General features: G+C 53.1%; 1 protein-coding gene across 5 annotated transcripts in view; it reads right to left on the bottom strand.

Annotated features, from left to right (window-relative positions):
- The window catches only part of TNS1 (tensin 1), a 220,232-nt gene that overhangs the window by 44,608 nt on the left and 153,972 nt on the right, over positions 1-21,652 (bottom strand). The gene's annotated exons all lie outside the window — the stretch shown is intronic.

The raw sequence follows: 21,652 nt of genomic DNA, 5'->3' as shown, positions 1-21,652 counted from the left end.
CCTCCCTTCACTCCAAGGCAGGCCCCCAGTTGGCAAGAAAAGAAAGCCCCCTCCCAAATACTGCACAGACTCCAGCCAGACACCAAGAGTCACACACACCCACCATATTCACACACAGGAAAACCAGACACCAAGAGTCACACACACCCACCATTCACACACAGGAAAACCAGACACAAAGACGTCCAGAGACACACACGCCAACTAATAATCCCCCAAGTCAAACACCCAGAATTCACCCAAATCAAACACCCTGGTGCACTCTCGGGGTGCACTAGATAGGGGCCCCCGAGGCACCAAACACCTTGCAAGGCAATTTACATATACATTATTTCTAATCCCGTGAGTCAGGGAGTATTATACTTTAAGGATGGGAGAAAGTGAGGTTCACAGAAGTGAAACCATTTATCTGCAGATACACAGTATCTGGTAAAGCTAGATTTAAAATCAGAACTAATTTAAGATTTAATTAAAATAAAACTAAATTAAAAGCAAAACTAATTTAAAATCAGAACTTCAAAAACCATTCAATTTTTATTATTTCACACTGTCTCTCATATCACACACCCACACAGAGAATAAATGAAACACATAAAAGGCAACAATACCCCAAAATAAAGACTTAAATCTAAAGCCACAATCATTTCAGAAAATACAAGCTCCTACCATGTCCAAGGATCAGCCCTCAGGCCAGAAGTGGCAGCCTCTAAAAATAAACACTCATACAGAAGCCCACAGCCAAAAACAAGTGATCAGACAACCACAAAACAGGAACATCCTGATCAACATACACACACACAAACCACAGCCCGACCAAATGACGTCACGGGGAGCGAGCACAGCGAGGCCCAACGAGGCACATCGTCCATACACACCCCCCGGGGGCTGGATGCTCTGCCCATTCACTTAACTCGCCAGAACCGTCTCTCTGTCCCTAGTTTTCCCTGGGGCTTTGGGACCTTGGCCAGCAGCAGGTCCCAAGTGATACTGGGCCAGTGTGGCCGCAGCCACGGGCTCCCAGGGATGGGGCTGGTCTGAATCGGAGATAGGTCTGAATCTCCAGCAATCTGTTCCTTGTGCTGGGCCCCCGATGGCTGCTGAGACGCAGTCACAGGCATGCCTGCCTCTTCCAAATGGCCTGTCGTTGCCTCTAAAGGTGTCGAAGCTACTGAAGGAGAGAGGCTGCCCCTCATGCCGTGTCCTTCCAGAGAACTGGGCTCCTTGCTACACAAAAAAAAAGAGACCCCAGCTGGCCGCTCCCATAGGGGGAAAGCGTTGAAGACAAGAGCTCTCCTCCACTCAGATTTCTGGGGGTGGTTCCCGTGAGGGGGGCCCCTTAGACCAGTCAGTGGGAGGCTGAAGGGCTGTCCTTCCTTCCCACCTGTGCCTGGAAAGCTGCTGGCCCCAGAGAAGGCAGGCGCACTCCTGGGCCCTGGCCCCACTCCGAAGCTCATGCTGTGAAGCCAGGGAGCTTCTCCATCCCCCGCACCCTCTAACCTCCCAAGTTCATGCTCGTGTGGTCTGGGAAGTGGGGGGAACAGCAAAGCAAAGGGTGGAGTGTCCAACAGGCTCCCCATTTACACCTAGGGGCAATGAGAACCTCTGGGTACAAACCAGCGTAAACCGAAAAGTATTCTCTCCTTCAGGGAGAAGAAAATAGACCCACCCCTGCATCTCACTTGGGCTCATAAAAGAAGAGCTTTTAGCAAGAGAGCTACAAAAGCATATCCCCCGAGGGAGGCAGGGGGGAAGAATTCACACTGATTACCAGCACCTGACATCTTGCCCCTTTTGGCCCCCTCACTGATTCTGACAACATCGATATTAAACCTATTCTGCCATGTAATTTACCCCCGCACGGACCACTGTTTGCAGCAACATCAAGAACAGTAACTGCCAGGCCGCCGAGGCTGAGCAAGAAAATCGAAGAAGTGTAGATTGTTTAACTAAATCTTTTTCACCCAATACAAATGGAAATGTCTACTGCTGTCCTCCAAGGAGGAGCCCGCTGCTCCTGACTCCGAGGGCTGGCCCCACACTCCGGGCTGTCCTGCACCTTCACTGGCCTTCCTTTTCCCATCAAGGGGGGACCGTGAGGACACCCAGGCCCATCCCGGGTCTGTCTAGCCCCCGGGAGGGCTCATCGGAGAGCCCAGTGCGTTGGCGTGACCCCAGCGTGGCAGGTACCCCTGCTCCTCCCGTTGGAGATGAAGCGCACCCCCACACACACCGGTGAACACATGCTCGTCCTTCCTTTCTGCCGGGCCACTGCGGCCACATTAAGTGCTACTTAGCAGGACCACAAGAAGCCGGAACACAACGTCAGTTTCAATCTATTAAGGCAGGAAGGGCAAAAGAGAGAGGCGGGCAGAGCAAGGAGGAGGAGGGAAACAGAGCCAGAGGAGAGGGTGGGGGGAGACGGTTTCAAGGCTCTCAAGCCGAGGGGCCATGAGATCCAACTCAGTCCCAGCAGCCTCCAGGGGCACGGCCAACTCAGCCAAATCCTCCCGGGTGAGAGCGCATTGGACGCCCAGTGTGGCAGGGAGCAGGGGACAGAGGAGGAACCTGCCCGACTGGGGCCGTGGGTACCGGCACGGGTGACAATGGAGCAGAAGGACAGACGGTAAGGGCAACACCGGTTGCAGGCAGCCCAGAGTGGGGAGCTCGCCACAACGTCCTGTCTCGTGGGTCGTCTCCCTGGCTGTTTCTCTAGGGAAGCCGAGAAGCCCACAGTCCCTTCAAGGCCCCACTTGCTTTGTCTGAGTATGTCTCCTGGCTCCCCCAGCAGCTGCCGCAACCCCCAGCTCCACCCTCAACACTGAGCCTGACTGCACCAAGAGGCCCTTCTTCCAAGGCGGCCGTAATCCAGATGTGCGAGTAATGCTTTTGGAAAGCTCTGAGGAAAATCCCCAGCTGACTTGGACATGGACCTACTCCTTAGGCTCTCTCCAGCAAGCCACGGAGGTGTGCGTGGTGCTAGAAGCACAGGCCGGGCAGGATGCAGGGAAGGAGAGATGCATGCATCCTGCACACTGCAAAGAGAATGGAAGAACGACGGGATGCAAAAGGTGACCTGGGTTTAGGGTGGTTGTTTTCCAATTTTGATGTTCACAGGAATCTGCTCCAGGGGTTGTTGAACATGTAGATGCTGGGGCCCCACCCCCAACGATTTTCACTCATAGGCCTGGGCGAGGCCAAAAAGCAGTATTTTAACTCTCCCAAGGCTCTGGGGCTCACATAGGTGGATGATATCTTGAGAAACCCTGACCCCAGTGGCCAGCACTTTGGACTCTGAGATGAAGGACCCCTACTTCTCTTATTAATGTCTAGTGGGGAAATTCTGCTTATTTAGAGGTCAGGACAGATGGCCCGACCATGGAGAGTAAAAGGTGCCAGCCTGGTTGACGCCAAGAAAGAAGTTTCCTTTGGCGATGAGTCAGCGAGGAGTGACCCCTCCTCGTCCAACCAGCAGGCCTGTTTTGAATAGTGAATGATTTATTAAGGTTTTCAGGATGGGGCCCTTCGGGATAAAAAGTCCTTTGGGTCCACGTCCAGCAGAATAGAAACTCATTAAAATATATTACGCAGAGCAGAGTGATAACCAACCAATGTAGAGGAAAATCAAAGAGTGCCAAGAGGAAGAGGCATCGTGCCCACCCTGGACACAGGTAGTTTAGAGGCAGACCGGGGCCCCAGCACACCCAAAGGGAATCTCAGCTCCTTAAACAGGGAGTGGGGGCATCAAAGGCCATGCGCGTGCATCTAGGAAGTACATGAGCTTTGACAAGGGCTGAGGCTTGGCCAAGAAGCAGCCAAGAGAGCAAGGCCTGGACATGTGAACCCTTTCGTCACAGATTCTCCCTCAGCCGTGGAGGAAGCCAGGCTGGGGCGAGGACCAGGGCTATTGAGGGGCAGCATGTGGGAGCCAGAGGATGGGGCTGGGTACCAGGTAGGCCCCAGGAATGTGGTTCTGGAGAGAAGACAGTGGAGAAGCGCCCCTTCAGCCCCTTGTGCCAGATACAACCATTACTCAGAAGGATGGTCCCCATCTTAATGGCAAGTCCACTTGCATCAACCACTTAACCACACAGAGCCTGGCCTCCAAGCCTGGGGAGTGAGATTCAAATGCTTATTTGCAGGTTTACTGAGTGATAGGACTCAGGAATTAAGTACCTAGTACATCCGGGCACTTTATGTTCTCCTCTCTCCATTCTGTTTTGTATGTTTTAACAGCTCTCATCACCCACCCAGTAAAACCCAAACCCCGCCCCCCACTGCTGGGCATGCCACATCATCTGGCCCCTGCTTGCCTTTTGAAGCCTCACTTTCACTGTCCTCAATACCCCCAACACCCTTTACTCCTCATACTATCCATATGTTCTTTTCTACTCTGGGCCTTGCACATGCTGTTCCCTCTCCTGAAAGATCCTTCTTCATGTTTCTTCCCCACAACTCTCAAGCTCCCTGGAAAACCCCTTTCTCCTCCTTCAAGTTCAGCCTGAAGTTCTTTGGGAAGCATCCCTCAACCTAACCCTTTTCACAGCCCTCCAGACTAAGATTAACCTCTTCTGAGTTCCTGTTCCCCTGGGCAGACAACTCCTGTAACACAAATCACCCACTGGCTGGTCATTTACTGCTGTTCATGTTTGTCCTCCCACTAAGCTGGGGGCTCCTCGAGAAAAGCCTTTGCCCCCCGCCCCAGTGCCTGGCTCCCAGAGGGTACCCTTCACAACGGGGTCTATGTGAACAGTGCCTCTTGGAGTTTGATGCATAACCTGCATGGCTTATAGGACAGCTCGGCAGAATGCAGTGCCTGGCATACGTTGCATGTTTCATAAATGCCTCTTGCATCACATTAAATAGTCCAAGAAGTTATATGTAGTCCCGTCAGCCACCGAGGCACCTTCTTCTGCTGCCATCCAGAGACGTGAAAAATCGGAGGTTCAGGGGGGACCCAAGCTTCTCCCAAAGGAAAGAGAAAAGAGAAAATATCATGACAGAGGAGGACTCTACACAGCTGGTCGCCCAGGCTGGGCACAGTGGAGGTCCTGAGCCAGAGCCTGCCCCACAGTGTCCCTCAGAGGACTCCCCAGCCCCACTCCAGGCCAGTGGACATTAACTTTCATAGACTAAGGACCCTTTGGGATACCTGATGAAAGCCCAAACTAATTGCCCCTAAAATACACAAACACAAATTGTGCACATAATCGCAGGGGGTGAATGGACACCTCAAAGTCTACCAATTGGATCTTAAATTTAAATGTAGGCATCTAACAGGGTGCTGCCTCTGGGGATCCCTCTCTGTCGCCCGGGATTCCACGAAGAATGCCAGGCTGCATCCAAGAGAAACAGGAGAACACACAAAAAAGGAAAATCTTCCGGCTGGAGGAACACAACTGGGGTCCAACCCAGAGAAGCCCACAGAGTTGCGACCTGCCCGAGGGAGGGGAATGTGAGACGGGATAAGGATGGACAGGGCTGTGCAGAACCTCAGCCCCACGGCTCACGCACGGCTGGGCTCCCCTTGAGGCACCGTGGCAATAGTGGCAGGGATCTCCTGTGACCCTGACTGTGACCGTCTTGGCCTCCACCCATGCCGACCTCCCATCCCACAGGCAGCCGGGGACTAAGGCAGCCCTTTGTTTCTCACAGCTGCAGAGAGCTCTGGAACGTCTCCAGATGGGAATGGGCTGCGTCACGGACTCTGAAGGTCAGCAGAATTCGGGTTGAAGGGAAGTCCCCAAGTCTCTGAAGGGGAAGAACACAAAGGGTACACAGCCTCTGGGATGGCAGAGAGCAGGCAACAGGTGCAGCCCAAGAGACTTAGGTTCACACCGGGAGGTGTCTGCTGATGGGCACAGGGCGTCAGGCCCTGTGGACAGAGACAGATGAGGCCAGGCATGGCCAACAGACACCTGCCTGTCTTCCTGCTTAATAGCACTCAGAGGGAACCCGCTGCCTTCTCAGAGACTGAACCAAAGAGAAGTAAGATTCTTCTCAAGGCTGCTGTCCACCTTTTCACAGGTGGCTCTGTGCCCCGTACAAGTGACCGCACCAGAGTCACCCACAAACCTGCCTCTGTGGCCCCGGGGAGGGGTGGGGGGGAGTGGGTGGCCCCGGGGAGGGGTGGGGGGGAGTGGGTGGCCACCTCCATCATTCTGCTGTGGCAAGAAAGAGAGAAGGCCCAATGTCCAAATGGAGTCCTGGTCTGAACATCAGCCTGTGGGCCTGGACGATGGAGAAAGTCAGCACTCAAACAGAAATGGGAAAGAGAGCCTCCCCCATGGGCTGCTCCTGTCTCCGGCAGCTCCAGGAAGTCAGAGGAGCCAAGAGAGCTTTCCAAACGCCGTGGGGATTTTAGCTGAATGGTCTCAGGGCATCAGTGAATCCACTGCCCACCCCTCACTTTACAGGAGGACAGTGACACTCAGCAGGCCCAGGGGACTCCCCCACCAAGGTCACGCAGCGCAGGGAGGTTCATTGCTCTTTCTCCTAATGGCCTTCAAGGTGAAGATGACTGGAGTCTGGGGGTGGGGGGAGAGCGGGCAACCATGGTTGCAGACCAAGAACCTCCCAATATAATACATGGGGCTTCATCAAGCACTGATGCCAGATGCGTCCCCAGGCCTTCCTCAGGAAGGACCCACAGTACTTTCACAGATACCATCTTACTTGAATTCCTCCAGAGAGAGGGAACAGGGACAGAAAAACTCAATCCTGACCTTTATTTCAGACCCGAGGGACTAGGGCCTAGAAGGACCTGCCCAGGTCACAGGACGGCCCACGCCTGTGGGGCAAATGTGAACTTGCAAGGCCAGCCTCCTGACTCCAGCCTGGCCCTCAGCTCCCACGCCAGGTGCTATAAGCAGAGCCTGGCACTCCCACTCCCTGCCCACAGCCTCTCCGGGCACCAGATATCACAGGCACTCGGGACAGTAAAAATAGCACCCGAGCCCACAACAACCGAAGTCCTTCTCTGCCAGGCCAGGACGCCCGCCCGGACACTCAGGGATCCCTGGCCAGGAGGACAGTTGAGCCACTCCAAGCCCTGCCAAAGTTGGGGGAAAGCCAGCAATGGGAGCCTGCGGGTGGCCCACAGGGGAATGGTCAGCACTGGGGGGGGGGAGGGTGGCGCAAAGCTCAGACCACAGAATGGGGGGGTGCCCTGAATACACGTCCCACTAGGAGTGTCTCAGGGGCTCGCTATGCCACCACCCCATCCTCATCCTCCGTGAACCATTACTCCCAAAGAGCACGGCCCGCTCAGACACACTGCCCCCCACCCACAGACTCAGCCACCCCTCAGACGTGGAGCAGCGGCTCTTCTGAGTCCCAGGGCAGCGGGCAGCGAGGCCAGGAGCAGGGCAGCCGGGTCCACCACATCCACCTCCAAAGGCAGCACCACGGGCCACGGCCCCATGCGCTCCCCCCCTTCCAGCCGCGCTTCCTGGGGCCAAGTCCACGGCAGATCCCGGTGCACGAGCCCAGAAGCCCCCCAGCCCCAGATCCAACGGAGAGCCACCCAAGAACCCACACAAATGCCCCATGGACACTTACCCTCTGGACGGAGAAGCAGAAAGGGGAGGAGAATAACTGCTCTGATTTGCTCTCTGCTCCTTGTGCCTCAAGTTTCAAATAATTCTTCCATGGCTACAGCCCCAAGGCGGTCTGCGTCCAGCTCGGGCTCACTCAGCCCGTCAGGGGTGGGAGGGGCCAGTGCCGCCGCCCGCCCCGGCCCTCCTGCCCAGTCCACACGCACCACCCCTCCCTCTGCTCGCTCCCTCCACTCGCTCTCCCCCTCCCGGCCAGCTCGGCCTCGCTCTGGCTTGTAGGAAGCCAGTGGGAGAAAACTCTGTCTGTAATTTCAGCCAGCTGGGTCCCCAGGGCTTCACTTATCATCCTGTAGCTATGCAGTTCTTGAATGACATCACAGTGGCTTCCCAAGCCCTCCACACGGAGCGAGGCGCAGAGACCAGCTCGGCGACTGCCCCTGCCCGGCCGGCCGGCACGGCCGCAGTCCCAGACCCATCAGGGCCCCGGTGCCCAGCGAAGTGGGAAGAGAGGGCATGTGAGCGGAGCGGCCGGGATGCTGGCGGGATGCTGGAGGGAAGGGCCAGAGTTCCAACGAGGGTACTGCGATTTATTTCCCCAAATTTTTCCACATTTTTTTTCCATTCTCAGCAAATGAAAGGCAGAACAGATGACAACAATTTTCCAGCTGCTGAACAATAAGGTGGAAATCTTTTTTTCCCCTCCCTCTCCCCCTCCTTCCCCCACATCCCCACCACGGGGCAGAGTCTGGGAGCCAGGACACTTCCTTGGCTTATAAAAGGGGGAAAAAAAAAACCTACAAGCCCCTGTACTTCCCATAGGTGACAACGGGCCTGAGGAGAAGCACCGAGGTGTCACCCAGGCAGGTCTCTGGGAAGGGGGGGTGGGCAGGAGGCCCAAAGTTACATTCTCAGGGCAAAGCTTTGGATTCTGGCCCAGCAACCTTGACAGTTCTTGAAGCCCGACTTTGGGAAGGCCAAGTGGGCATCTGGCCCAGGACATCGATCCACTAGGCCACCTAAGATGCCTCCAAGCTATAGGTATTCAGTTGGTTCCAATCTATAATGATCATGAATGGCAGACAGAATAACTTCTCAGAGTGTCAGTGACATCCACCTTCACCCCCAAGCACCCAGACCTGAAGCAGGCCCACCCGCCAAAACCACGAGAGCTGCCCAAAGTCCCCACCAAGATCCTGGATGCCCTAAGAAGTGCCAGAAGTCCCTGAGAGTGGGACACCAGACCCTAACTCTTATGTGCACGATGCTGGTGACTTACTTGCACGTCGAGTAAATGTCCCAAGCCAGCTCCCAGAGTGGGTAAGAGATGGCCTGGGGTCTGCAGCCAGCCCCATGGGGGCTTTAGGGCCTGCTGTCTCCTTGAGGATCCCAGTTAGTTTGCAACCTCAAAGTGCTTCTGCAGCACCCCCACCTCAGTGCCCAGACCCTCCAGAGCCAGGCCATAGCAGGTTCAGAAGGGAGAGGCATGCCAGGTACAGATCACCTGCTCCTCCCTCTCCTAAGCGGACACCTCAACCCTGGCCGCCTCCCCATCACTCACTCTCTCGCTGCTTTTTTCTGAGAGTAAAGAAGGAAAATAAGAGGAAGAGCAAACATGGTACCGAGTGTCCTGTCTTAACTGCATCTTCGGGGACGAGATGGGTGAGGTTCCTCCCAACCCCCATATCACAGAATTCACAGGAGCCATTAAGAATGGGGAGGGGAGGGGTGCCTGGGTGGCCCCGTCGTTACATGGCTGCCTTGGGCTCAGGTCATGATCCCAGGGTCCTGGGATCGAGTCCCACATCGGGCTCCCTGGTCCACGGGAAGCCTGCTTCCTCCTCTCCCACTCCCCCTGCTTGTGTTCCCTCTCTTGCTGTCTCTCTCTGTGTCAAATAAATAAAATAAAATAAAATAAAATAAAATAAAATAAAATTAAATTAAATTAAAATTAAATAAAATAATAAAATAAAAATAAAATAAAATAAAATAAATAAAATAAAATAAAATAAAATAAAATAAATAAAATAAAATAAAATAAAATAAAATAAAATAAAATAAAATAAAATAAAATAAATAAAATAAAATAAAATAAAATAAAATAAAATAAAATAAAATAAAATAAAATAAAAGAATGGGGAGGGGAGAAGTGGATTTCCAAAACTGGGGGCAGGAGGACTTCCAGTTTTCCCAGGGCTGGACTGTTGGAAGAGCACAATCTGGACAAACTACTGCAATTACCCACCTATCTCCACAGAGCCACCTGGAACTAACCAACAAACGCCAAGTTCCTGTCCGCCCATGTTCCTACTCAACCCCCACCCGCATCAGGGTTAATGGATATTTTATTTGCATACAATCCTCTTGTTTATCTGTGAATCCCATCAGCACTATTTTTATAAAATTTTGTAACTTAAAAAAAATAAAACAAAATTTTGTAATTGTTAAAATAAACTTAAGTTCAAGTAGTTCTAAGCATCAATAATCATATATACATATAGTGTAAAGTCTATACTTTTTTCTTCTAATATGCATTAAAATAAATGCACCTAAAATCATTTTATGTGTAACTGTCAACCTGGCCGACATACCACACTTTGGAAACACCACCACACCACAGTCCCTGGAAGTAACAACCCCATCCTATGGTGCTCTGCTCCCATCTAAGGACTGGCTGCACCAGAAGGCCCTGGGGAGAGTTTTATAAAAACCCTGATCCCCTGACCCCACCCCAGACCTTCAGAAGCAGAATTGTGAGAGGTGGAGCCTGGGAAATCTGAATTGTAAAACGCTGCCCAGCTGACAATGGGAGGCAGCCAGGTTTGGGAAAAACTAATGCTAACTGCGCTTAACTATTTTCAGTTATGGGGAATCTTACTATTTCCCCAAAACACCCATTTCATCTTTCGATGGCTGTAACTAGTAGATTTTAGCCCCCTGTTGTTTTTCCACTAACTGGCCGTATGGTGCCCTGTGGGATGGCTCAGACAAGCCAAATTTCTGCCACACGAGAGCTCTTTAGATACTAAACGTGGTGTGCATGTCCTCCCAAGTCTCTTCTTTGACAGGCCCGGTCTCCCCTGGACCCAGCCTGGAGTCCCTGAACCCACCACACCATACCCTCCCTTTGCTTCTCTTCCCTACCTGACCACTTGCTTCCAGCGGTTTTTATCACCCTGAAGCAAGGGACCCACAAACAATCCATGTGGCTCTCTGACCGGTAAGGAGCCCCATAGGCCTATCACCTCCCACTTTCTGGACACCATACCTTTAATAATGAGGCCTGTTATACCCAGCCCTTCTTGCTCAGGAACACAGTGGCTAAGAACACAGGTTTAGGGTGTCAAGCAGACACTGCTCTGATTCCAGACACTACCACTTACTAACTTAGTGCAACCCTGGGCCAATTCCTTAATTTTTCTGAGCTTCAGTTTCTTTATCTGCAAAATGGGTACATTAGTATTTTTATCTCAGAGGGTACTGCAAAGACTGATATAACACATATAAAGCACTTGGCACGGGACACAGCACAGAGAGATGCTCTCAATGAGGAGGCCACATATATACAACTATGACCATGACCTCTGCTTTCTCCTCCTCGTTCCCTAACCCAGCTCCACATTGGGTGGAGACCCTATCTTTGGTGACCTTATTGCCCCCCAGGGTGCAAATGCGCATGCCCGATGCTTCAACTTCAGGGCATATCATTTGCCTTGCCCTTTCCCTTTTCAAAAATCATGGCATCAAATGAAACAGCCTGGACTCTGAGAACATGATGCTGCTCAGCTAATAAATACCAAGACTGTCCAGCTTGGTCATTGCCAACAGCAGGCCGGAAAATGCCACCCCCTCTCCCGCCTCCCAAGATGGCTTCTGCATGGGGTCCGGGGAGACAGGGGCAAGATTTCAGCTGCCTTCACACAGACAGGAAAGTACTGGGCAGGGGGTGTGGTAGATCTGGTTTGAAAAAGGATATACCGAATTTTACCACTTTCTATTTGAGAAAAATTTTTTTCTCAAATAGCTGGGGCAAACGTCTTTCTGCATGGGAGATGGGTGAAGCTAAGCTTGAGAGACAAAAATACTGTCGACTCTTCCGAGGCAGCTGGGTGTGCCCTGTCCCCTCAGACAGCCCTGGGCAGGGCAGTTTCATGAAATGCAAGCTCTAGAGCAGGGACAAGACCCAGTGACCTTCTGGAGCCCCTCAGATGCTCAGTAGTACTGGAGACCCCAAATTTGCCATACGAGGCCCAGCTGTGGGCCACCAGCCCAGGCTGATGATCCCTACAGTCTCAGCATGGTCAACCCAGAGGACATCCTGAGTTCATCAGGCGCCCCCACACACACCCTGATGTGGTCCAAGACTCAGGACGGGGGAATTTTCCCACCCTTGCATATTGGGCCGGGACTGGAGCAGAGACTAACCACCCAGGGCCCCCAGCTCCCAGAAGAAAATCCTCTCCACGGCCAGAGCTGAGCCAGACACCATGAGGGGGATGCCCAAAGGGCACCAGAAGCCCTGTCACGTTAGACCCTCCAAGGTCTCTGGGTCTGGCCACCCAAACAGAGTGGGATAGTTGAGGGTAATTCTACAGCTAAGAAAGACTGTCCACATGCAGATCTAACGCATGCTCCATCCCCTGCAGGATGAACCTCTGGCCCACAGACCCCATAGCTGGGCCAGTGGGGTGCCGCAGGGCCTCTCAATCACACCAAGGGTCCTCCAGGGAGGAAGGGAGCCCACCCTCCTTCCGTCCCCTCCTTCAGCCCCCTTCCAGCCCGGTGCTTCTCATTGGCAGGTGTGGAAGCATCTTCCCCAACCCAGATTTTTTTGCTCTTTCTCTTAAGGAACAAAATGGCTGAGTGTTTTGATTTTCAAGCAGCCGATCCTGGAACAGAAACAGGAAGCAGGAAAAGAGAAAAGGGCTGTCTCACACCCTACACGCGGGAGAACTAAGGCCCCAGAGGCAAAGGGCTGAGGGGACAGATAGGCCAGTGGTCCTCCCCCAAGGTGATGGGCCCCCCCCCCCAGGGAACGTGGAGCAATGTCTGGAAATATTTTGGGCTGTCGCATCTAGAAGAAATGTAACTGACGTCTGGTGGGTGGAAATGCTGCTAAACATCCCAGAGCACAGAGGATGGGGCCCAGCAAAGAGCAATTACCCAGTCCGAGTTCAGGCGTGCCACAGCCGAGACGCCGTGAGCCAGCCTGAGGGCAGAGGGAGTTTGGGGTGTGAGAGACAAAGCTCGGCGCTACGACTCACGAGTCCTGGTTTCCAGTCCCCACTGCGCCACTGACTCGCCACCTGACCTTGGGTAAGTCATTTCCCTTGCCTGGGCCTCGGTCTCCAGAGTGGTAAAATGCGAGAGAAGAACAAGTTGACTCTGAGCTCTAAAAGAGCTGGTTCTGCGCAGAACCACGAGGAGGAGAAAGGCATGGGTGTGCGGAGCGTCGAGGGGTTGAATGAATGTCAGGTGTGTGAAGGGGGAGCACAGCGAGAGACCTGCTGCCCGGTGGGGTAGGACGCTGTGTGTGGGATGAAAACATGTCCACAGGCCTCCTCGGGACCTCCTCCCGCCTTCCAGCCCAGCGCAGAGGGGAGGCAGGGCTGACCGTGAAGCTCAGGGAGGTGGAGGTAGGGCAGGTTCTGGGCACCCCTCACACGGCCCCGGCCTTCCAGGGTCTCCAAGTGTCCCCCAACCCGGGGCCAGGCCCAGGATAGCGTTCCCTGAGAAGAGGGTAGGAGCGGCTGTGCCAGAGGATTACTCAGGAAGGGAACTGTCAACTCGCAGGCAGATGGCCGGGTGGGACAAATGTCAGGGGCATACGCACACACCCCCTCCTGCCTCTCCCCACTCTTATAGCCTCCCGAGGCACGGCCACCACCTGGAGAAGGATGGAGGGAAATGGGGAGGGGGCTGCGGAGCTTGAGGGCCCGGGAAGAATGGGAGAGTGCCACAGAACAGGACGGCAGGTTATTTACTGTGTGCCCGCCCTTCGACAGATGCTCTCACACTTGCTTCCACAAGTGCCTTTCAAGGGAGATACTATCGGCCCCATCTTCCTGATAAAGAGACTGAGGCTGGGAAGTTGTGGCTTGCTTAAGATCACATGGCCAATCTGACTCTGAGGGTCATGCTTTTTCTGCTTCCCAGAGAGGAAGAAGGAAGGAGAGGGAGGGGCAAAGGGGGAGAGCCGGAGGCATCCACCAGGAAGAAGGGAGTGAAGAGTGACAACCAAGCACAATGCTGGTTCAGAACAACCCGCCCAAAACAGGTGGTCCCCTAGGGCTTTTACGCATGTAGCCTAATGATGCTTCCAGGGCTCCAAGCATTCCTGGAAACTTGTAGGGAATTGCTATAGGGCTGGTTCAAAATTCACGCAAAGGAGCCCATCTCTGCCCTTAGGGATCAATCCCCATTCTTGACCCCAAACAGGCCCAATAAGTACCACACATAACTACTGGTTATCAGACTGGCCATGCAGTTTTATAATTAGAGCCCCCATCACCACCGTGGGGCGTGCGGTGGGGTAGAGGCCTATGTGGGTCTGTGAATGAGTGGTGGGTGCATGTCGAGTGGGGGGGTCTTTGTGGTTCTCTGCATAGGTGGTGAGTATATGCAGAGCGGTCTCTGTGGTTCTTTGCCTGAGTGCGTATGGATGGCGTGTGGGTGGCGAAACTGGTTGGGTCTCTGCTTCCTTTCCCAAATGGGTCCATCCATGTGCATCAGTATTAGGAAGGCTCATACAGGCAACTCCATGGGGGTCTGCTAGGCAACGTGCATGAGCTCACACACCTGAGCAGGTGTGGGCCAGAAGCTGGCAGTCCCTGCTGCAGAGGGATAAGTTGGAAGTGACTCTCCCGACCCACAGAAGCTACAGAACCATGGGGTACAGGCCTGGACAGGACGCAGGAGCCAGGGCACTACCCCCGGGCTTCTTTCTCTCCTTGTGTCACATGAAGAGCGCCTGCCTGGTTCTGAAAGGTTTGCAAGCAGTGTTCAGACAGAGGGAGGAGGGCAGGGAGGCAGGAAGGGAGAAGAAAAGATCTGAGCAGCTTTGAGCTTTCATATCAAAATCTGATCTCACTGCCCCTGGAGAAGGAGGAGAACAAACATCAAAGAACACTTTGCTGCTGACAATTTTTAAAGCTATCAGTGCAGCCCAAGGCAAAGTCTCTGACAAGCATCAGGGCATTGACAAGCCATAAGGATGTGAAGGCTGGGGCGGTCCAGGATAAGTAAGGCAGTCAGAGCTCCTGGCGCCCACCCACTACAGCTCCTCAGCTGCTTCCCAGACAAGGGAGTCCCACTGTGGCCTGGATAAAGCCCCCGGGGGTTGGATAGGCCCTGGCCCGGGAGGGTAGGAGAGAGACCCCAGCAGGTCTGCCATCGGAGGCAGGATGCCCCACGTCCCTGCCAGAGAGTCCTGTGCTTGCAAATAATGCTTGAGCACGGAAAGTGAGGGGCAGGAGAAAAGGGAGTTTGGGGCAAGACTCCAGAGTCCCCTTTGCACACAGAACCTTGCTGGGGCCTTGTCGGAGCGCTCTAGAATTCGCCTTGTTCCCCCATGGCCATGAACCATGGTCGCCCCATTTAGACAGATGGGTGGAAGGAACCTCAAGAAAAGGCTGGTCCTGCCCCCAGTTCTCCTTTCTCATGTCCCCCCAAGGCAAGACAGTTCTCTTGGATGTCAGGTCTCTTTGCCCAGCCTCCGGCAGATAAATCCCACTCTCTCCCACTCAGTCCTCATGTCCCTAACCGGCCACTGCACAATAAACAGACCTAGAAAAAAGGCTGTCCAGTAGCAAACAGCAGTAGCCTGGGAGTCAGGGGGCAGAGTACTAAGGAGTGATCCTAGATGGGCCTCAGGGTGCTCCTCTGTGCAATGGGAGAGCACAACCACATGACCCCTGAACTCCTGGTCAGCTCTAGATGCTCAAAGATCCAGCTCAGAGAAGATGCTCAGCCAGGCACTGAGCCTGATTCTCCTCTCCTGCCTGGTCCCGCCCAGGTGGCTCTGGGCTCCAAGCTCATCTGATGCTCTTTCTGCGGCAGCCCCAGGGCCCCCGGAGGCTAGGACAGAAATAGTGACTTACAGGAAATCTGGAAGTACACGCCCGGCTGCAGAGCTCGTGGGGGCCATGCCGGGCAATAAAGAGGCTGATTTATTTTCATCAGTGAAATGCCGAAACCCAATCCCGGGAGCGAGCTGACCCAGCAGAAAGCAGCAGGGAGCGCCCCACCTGGAGCAGAATTAGCTGGATTGCAGACTGCCAGGTCTCACCACGGGGGCTGATGAGGGGGGGATGGCAGGGGAGGCCAGCTTAGCCTGTGTGGCTCCAGGTCCCTCCGGACGGCCTCCTCCCAGTCTGCTGCTGGCCGGCAAGGGTCTCCAGAACGCAGGTGCAGCAACGGCAGAGCCAGGCAAGCAGGCTTTCCATTTTAACTCTGTTTTCAGGAGGCTCAAACCCTCTGAAACCCAGGCTGCTAGGTCCACATGCTCACTTGTGGGGGGCAGGGGGCAGGGGGCCAGAGCTCCTCAGACCCCTGCCCCTGTGAAGCCACGGTGAGAAATGGTGGGCATCAGAATTCCAGCCTCTACACCCACCTGGCTATGCAAACACTGGTAGGTTACTTAACCTCTCTGTGCCTATTTCCTCATCTGTGAAATAGGGACAAGACTAGTCAGCTCACAGGAGGGTCCTGAGGAGTAAAGGAAATGATGGGTACCCAATAGTGTCTCACGTATGGAGCGTACGTATAGAAGGCAGAGGTGGATTTTCCTCCGAGTCCCTAAGCGAACTGCTGGTGGGGAGTGTCAATCAATACAACCCTTACAGAGGCCACTTTGGCACTATCAGAATTACATATACATGTATTCTTCACCCAGCAATTCCATTTCTACAAACTCCACCTCCACAGATAGACTTGCACAAACCAAAATGGGGCACGTATGAGGTTATTCTCTGCAGCATTTTCAAAAATGACAAAAGACCGGAAACAACTTAAATGTCCATGTTACTTAAATACCAGTTAAATAAAACACAGAATAAGTGTACAGTGGAATGGATACATCTGTAAGAAAGGTAAAATGGCTCTTTACAAGCTATTATGGAAGGGTCTCTATGACACATCATTAGATGAAAAAGTTCAGGATATGAGCCAAATCCTTGCAATGGCTACCAGACCTCCCGATGACCTGGTCCCCATTACCTCTGACCTCACTGCTTACAGCCTTCACTGCAGTGACACTGGCCCCTCTGATGCTTCCCAAGCCTACGTCTCAGGCAAGCTGCTGCCTCAGGACCTTTGCACTTGCTGCCCCCCTACTGGCAATGCTCTTCCTCAGATATTTTCTTGGCTGACTCTCTCACCTCCTTCAAGTCTTCGTTCAGATGTCTCCTCCTCAGTGAGGGCTGGGCTAATCAGCTTTAAAAAATTTCAACTCACCCCTCAACCCCCCTCAACCAGCCCTATTCTGCTCTATTTTCTCCCAGAGTGTTCATCACCTATCTAGCATGCTCTGTCATTTACTTATAATGTCTTTAAAATTTTTTTCCATTGTCTCTCTTCTCCCACTAGAATATCATCATGAGGCCCAAAACAAAGGGCAAGGCTCTTTGTTTTGCTCGCAGCTATATCTTCAGTATCTAGAACAGTGACTAGCACATAGTAGGCTCTCAGTGAAATATTTGTTGACTGAATGAGTGAATGTTACTGAGGATAGTCCATGTACCAAAGAACACACGCAATTTGTTTTTTCTTTTTTTCTTCTTTGTTGGTGGAGCCGATTCAAGGTTACCCTTACAATCATGTTATTCTCACTCCCCTGCACTCTGTTTTCTCAAATGGAAGAGAAAGAAGAAACGTTAGGGCTACGCCAGCAGTCACCATAACCCATAGCCTGGGCATCACAGATGACTGGTGCCAGGGAGGCAGGACCCGTGGAGGTGAAGACCCTGAAAAGACCCTGGGAGCTAGGGCTGGCTCTGCCCCCAGTTATTGGTGTGACCTTCACAAGTCCTCCAACCCCAGAGCAGAGGGAGGAGTTCTGCATGGGAACGGAGCCTGGCGTTTGGAGGGTGCCAGGGAAAAGGTTCAGACACCCACACCTGGTTCTGCGTGGTAGAAAGAACGTGGAACGTGTAGCCAGAGGCCCAGGTTCAAAGTCCAGGTCAACAACTACGATCATCAAAAAATGAACTGACTTGCACTCCGGGAAGCATTTTATAAAATAGCTCCCAAGGTCAGATAGTGGTATCAGTAACAACAAACATGAACCGCTGACTTAGCGTGCACAGGCACAGACCTAGGCGCCCACAGATGATCTCATGTAATCCCCAGTCCCAGAGGAGAGGTGCCATCCTTGCCCCACTTTACAGGTGGGAACACTGAGGCTCAGAAAGGCTAACCTATCTGCCCAAGGTCAACAGAAGGCAAACGGATTCATCTGCAGCAGGATTCTGTGCTTTTTGTGTGTGTGATTTTGTGCTGTCTTTTCTCCGACTCTCCTGGTTCTCACTCCCCTCCTGGACCCCAGTATGCGGCTCCCTAGGCGCTCCCCTCACGCTCACCTCCATCCTCTCCAACACGCCCGCCTTCACAGGCTCCAGCATCCCACCCACCCACCCGAGGACGACAGCAGTGGTGAGAGCGAGCTCACTCTGAATCGACTGCTTTTCTTTCCCTCCGCTAGCTAGCCTTGGAGCAATGTTGTTATGCCACTTCTAGATTGGAAAACAGTTCTGCTCTCCATGCCACGTCCCCCTCCCAGACCCAGTACAAACGCAGCCCCTCTGCAGGGCTGTCCCCCCACCCCCGAGCGCCACCGTAGCTGCCTCTCTCCTGAGAAGAGGACGAGGATCCTTCTCCGCGTGGCCTTGGGACGCAGCAGATGGTGCCGCACCCCCTCCCGCTCTGTCTGCAGGCAACTCCAGGGCACGACTTTCTACGGCGCCTATAGTGTCGGGGCCAGCGCAGCGCCCACCACCTAGGAGGTGATCAGTAAGGATTTGGGAGAAAGAAAGCAAAGGAGAGAAGGAAGAAGGGAAGGAAGGCACGAGGGATGATGGATGAAAAGAAGCCCCAGCTGGGGAGGAAGCAAGATCTGATTAATGGAAGCTTCGATGTCTTTCCTTGGACATGGTCAGAGTCGGTGCTTTGCAGGCTCTAGCTAACTTGTGCTTGTCTACAGGTCTGGCAGAGGAGGAGAAGGGCGGGGGGTGGAGAGTGCTCTCCTCCAGCCCTGGCTGGAGCTGGATATTTGAGCACAGCAGGAGGGCAGACGTGCGGCCCAGGCCACCGGCCAGGAGCTCTGGTCTGCTCCGAGTGTGGCTCCAGCCTTCCAACCTCCACCCGATGGCAGAGATTACAGAGGACCGAAGGCACATTCACTCCGGAGGGTATTGGTTTACTGAATGTTCCAGGGGCAGACACCACTCTCCCTGCCTACCAGCTGCCTCGCAGAGCAGAGCCAGAGAAGGGTCTGAGGGCACCAGGACAAGCCCCGCCTCGCCCCACTAAGCAGGTGGCTGGCAGATGCTGGGTCAGTGGTGTCATCTTCTCTACCCACAAGGTCAGGCCGACTTTGCATTTGGAGTCTCAGCACTCTTGACCGTTGCAGGAAGTCAGCAGAGAGGACTCCCCCCACCTGGGGGAAGAGAAGGTACCAGATCCTCCTCAAGAAGCCATTCTATCCCTGCCTCTGTCACTATGTCTGTGCAGGCCATCCCACATAGAGACCCATCTCCCTTGCTCCTTGACATCTCTGCCCAAGGGTGCCAAGAGGACAAGGACCCGACCTCCCCACCACCGCTGAGCCCCTCTCTCACAGCCACGAACTTCTACCAGGTGGCTAACTCAAACCCTTCCTGCTGCAGACTAAGCCCTGTGTCCTATAGGACATGACAGAACAGGGACAGAAGATTTCTGCAGCAGCTGTGAATTTCTCCCTCTCTGCCCATCTCTGTCCCCCTACCCCATCCCCTGAAGTCACATGCCAGAAGGGCTGCCCTCTCCAGCAACCAGGTTAGGATTTCGGAACAAAAATCAGTCTGGCGTCGAACCCCAGGCTCTCGGTCAGAGGAGGGAGCCCCTAAAACCCTCTGCTCAGAGGTATGGGGCAGACGCATCACTCTGGGATCCCTGGAACCTCCTCGTGAATTATTTGGGACCACCTGCAATCTTGCACCCCTCTCTTCCTGGTTCCTCCCACATCTTCCCCGAAAGTTCAGAAGGCAAGAATAGCCAAACACGATTGAAGTAGGTTGGGGCAAATATTCAGCATGGGGCACAAGTGTTCTTCCAGAGTGGGCACAGGGGCTATGTTCCCCTGCTGCCTAACTGCCTCACTCCCAACCCAAAGGGGCCACCTTCTGGAGGAGGGGCTACCCTCCCTCATCCTGCCTGGCCTCGGGGAGATGACGGGACATGGGGCCATGTGGGTGGCTGAGGCACTGCGGGGGGCAGAAATCATGCACTTCTGTCCTGCTCTGCTATCCAGGGATCTGAGACGTGGCCTCCCTCTCTGTGTCATGGGGCCGTTTTCCTAAGCCCGTTGAAGCACCAGCTCTGGGGCTGGAAAGAGATCAGACCAAGCAGCCGAGTGCATTTCAGTCTGGAGATGAATAATCTTTTCGATCAAGATCCTTAAATGCTAGGAAGGAGTATCGATCCCTAACTCTGGCTCCAGACCCCCACACTGGAATCCTGCCTCCACCATTTACTCAGGACACTACCTTGGACGAGGCCCCCAACCACTCTGCTCCTACCTGTTTCCTCATCTATAAAATGGGAACCTGACTTGCAACCAGACAGATGTCAACGTGGAAGTATTGGGATCTCAGTTGTGACAGAGGTCCGAGGAAGATGAACGCCTCACGCCGGGAGTAAGGCAGGCGATCAGCACAAAAGCATTGCAGAAAGACACTGCCGGCATCAAGCGAAGGAAGACACAACAATCCACAGAAGGGGAGAAAACACCCGCAAATCACTTATCTGATAAGGGACCTGTTTTCAGAATAGATAAAGAACTTATAACTCAATAGCAACTGGACAAACAAAAAAAAAAGGATTTTTTTTAAGTGTGCCAAGTATGTGAATAGACATTTCTCTAAAAACGGATCTACAGTGGCCAGTTACCATGTGAAAAGATGCTCAACATCACTGATCATGAGGGACATGCAAACCCAAACCACAGTGAGGTCCCACTTCATACCCACTAGGATGGCTAGAGCCCCAAAGACAGGAAGCAGTGAGGAAACACTGGAATCCTCAGGGGATGTAAGATGGTGCGGCCACTTTGGAAAACAATCTGGCAGGTCCTCAAATGATTAAACGTATTGCAACCCTATGGCCCATAAATTCCACCCTTAGGTATCTACCCAAGAAAAAGTGAAAACCAGAGTCCACGCGAAAACTGGTCCACGAATGTCCACAGCAGCGTTCTTTAAAATATCCAAAAAGTGGACACAAAGAAAACATTTGTCGACTGAGATATGTATGACCAAACTGTGGTGTGGCCATAAATGGACTGTTATTCAGCAACCAAAGCAAAGCACTGACCCACACTCCAACATGGATGCGCCCTGAAAGTATTATGCTCAGTGAAAGAAAGCCGCGTGCTGGATAATTCCATTTACAGGAAATCTACAGAACATTCACATCTGTCGGGACAGATGGGGACAAGAAATGGGGGGTGGCTGTCAATGGCGGGGGGGGCGATGAAAAGTTTCCACAGTTAGGTTATGGTGATGGTTGTACAACCCCAAATATACTAAAACCCACTGAATCGTATACTTTAAAACAGGTGGAGTGCCGCTATTAAGTTATATCCATGAATACAATTTTATCACATGATATTGGGAATATATAATATTAGCTGTTATTTCTTTTTTTTTTTAAGAGAGAGGGAAGGCTGAAAAGTGTTCTGTGGCTCTAAACTACCTCACACACATCCATGTCAGGAGGAAAAGGATCAGGAAGGGGGAGAGTCCAAGAGAAATTTTGGACGGTGTTGTTTTGCTGCTGGGGGCTTTTCCCCCAATCTCAGTGAGTCTTCCAGAGCACAAAGCACAGGGGAGACAAAGCCTGGCTCAGGT

Source organism: Eumetopias jubatus, unplaced genomic scaffold, assembly GCF_037043125.1.
Source record: "Eumetopias jubatus isolate StellerSeaLion01/CBP00866 unplaced genomic scaffold, mEumJub1_p1.0 scaffold_3, whole genome shotgun sequence".
Lineage (NCBI taxonomy): Eukaryota > Metazoa > Chordata > Mammalia > Carnivora > Otariidae > Eumetopias > Eumetopias jubatus.
The sequence above is the reverse complement of the archived record's forward strand: the minus strand, read 5'-3'. Positions and strand labels throughout refer to the sequence as shown.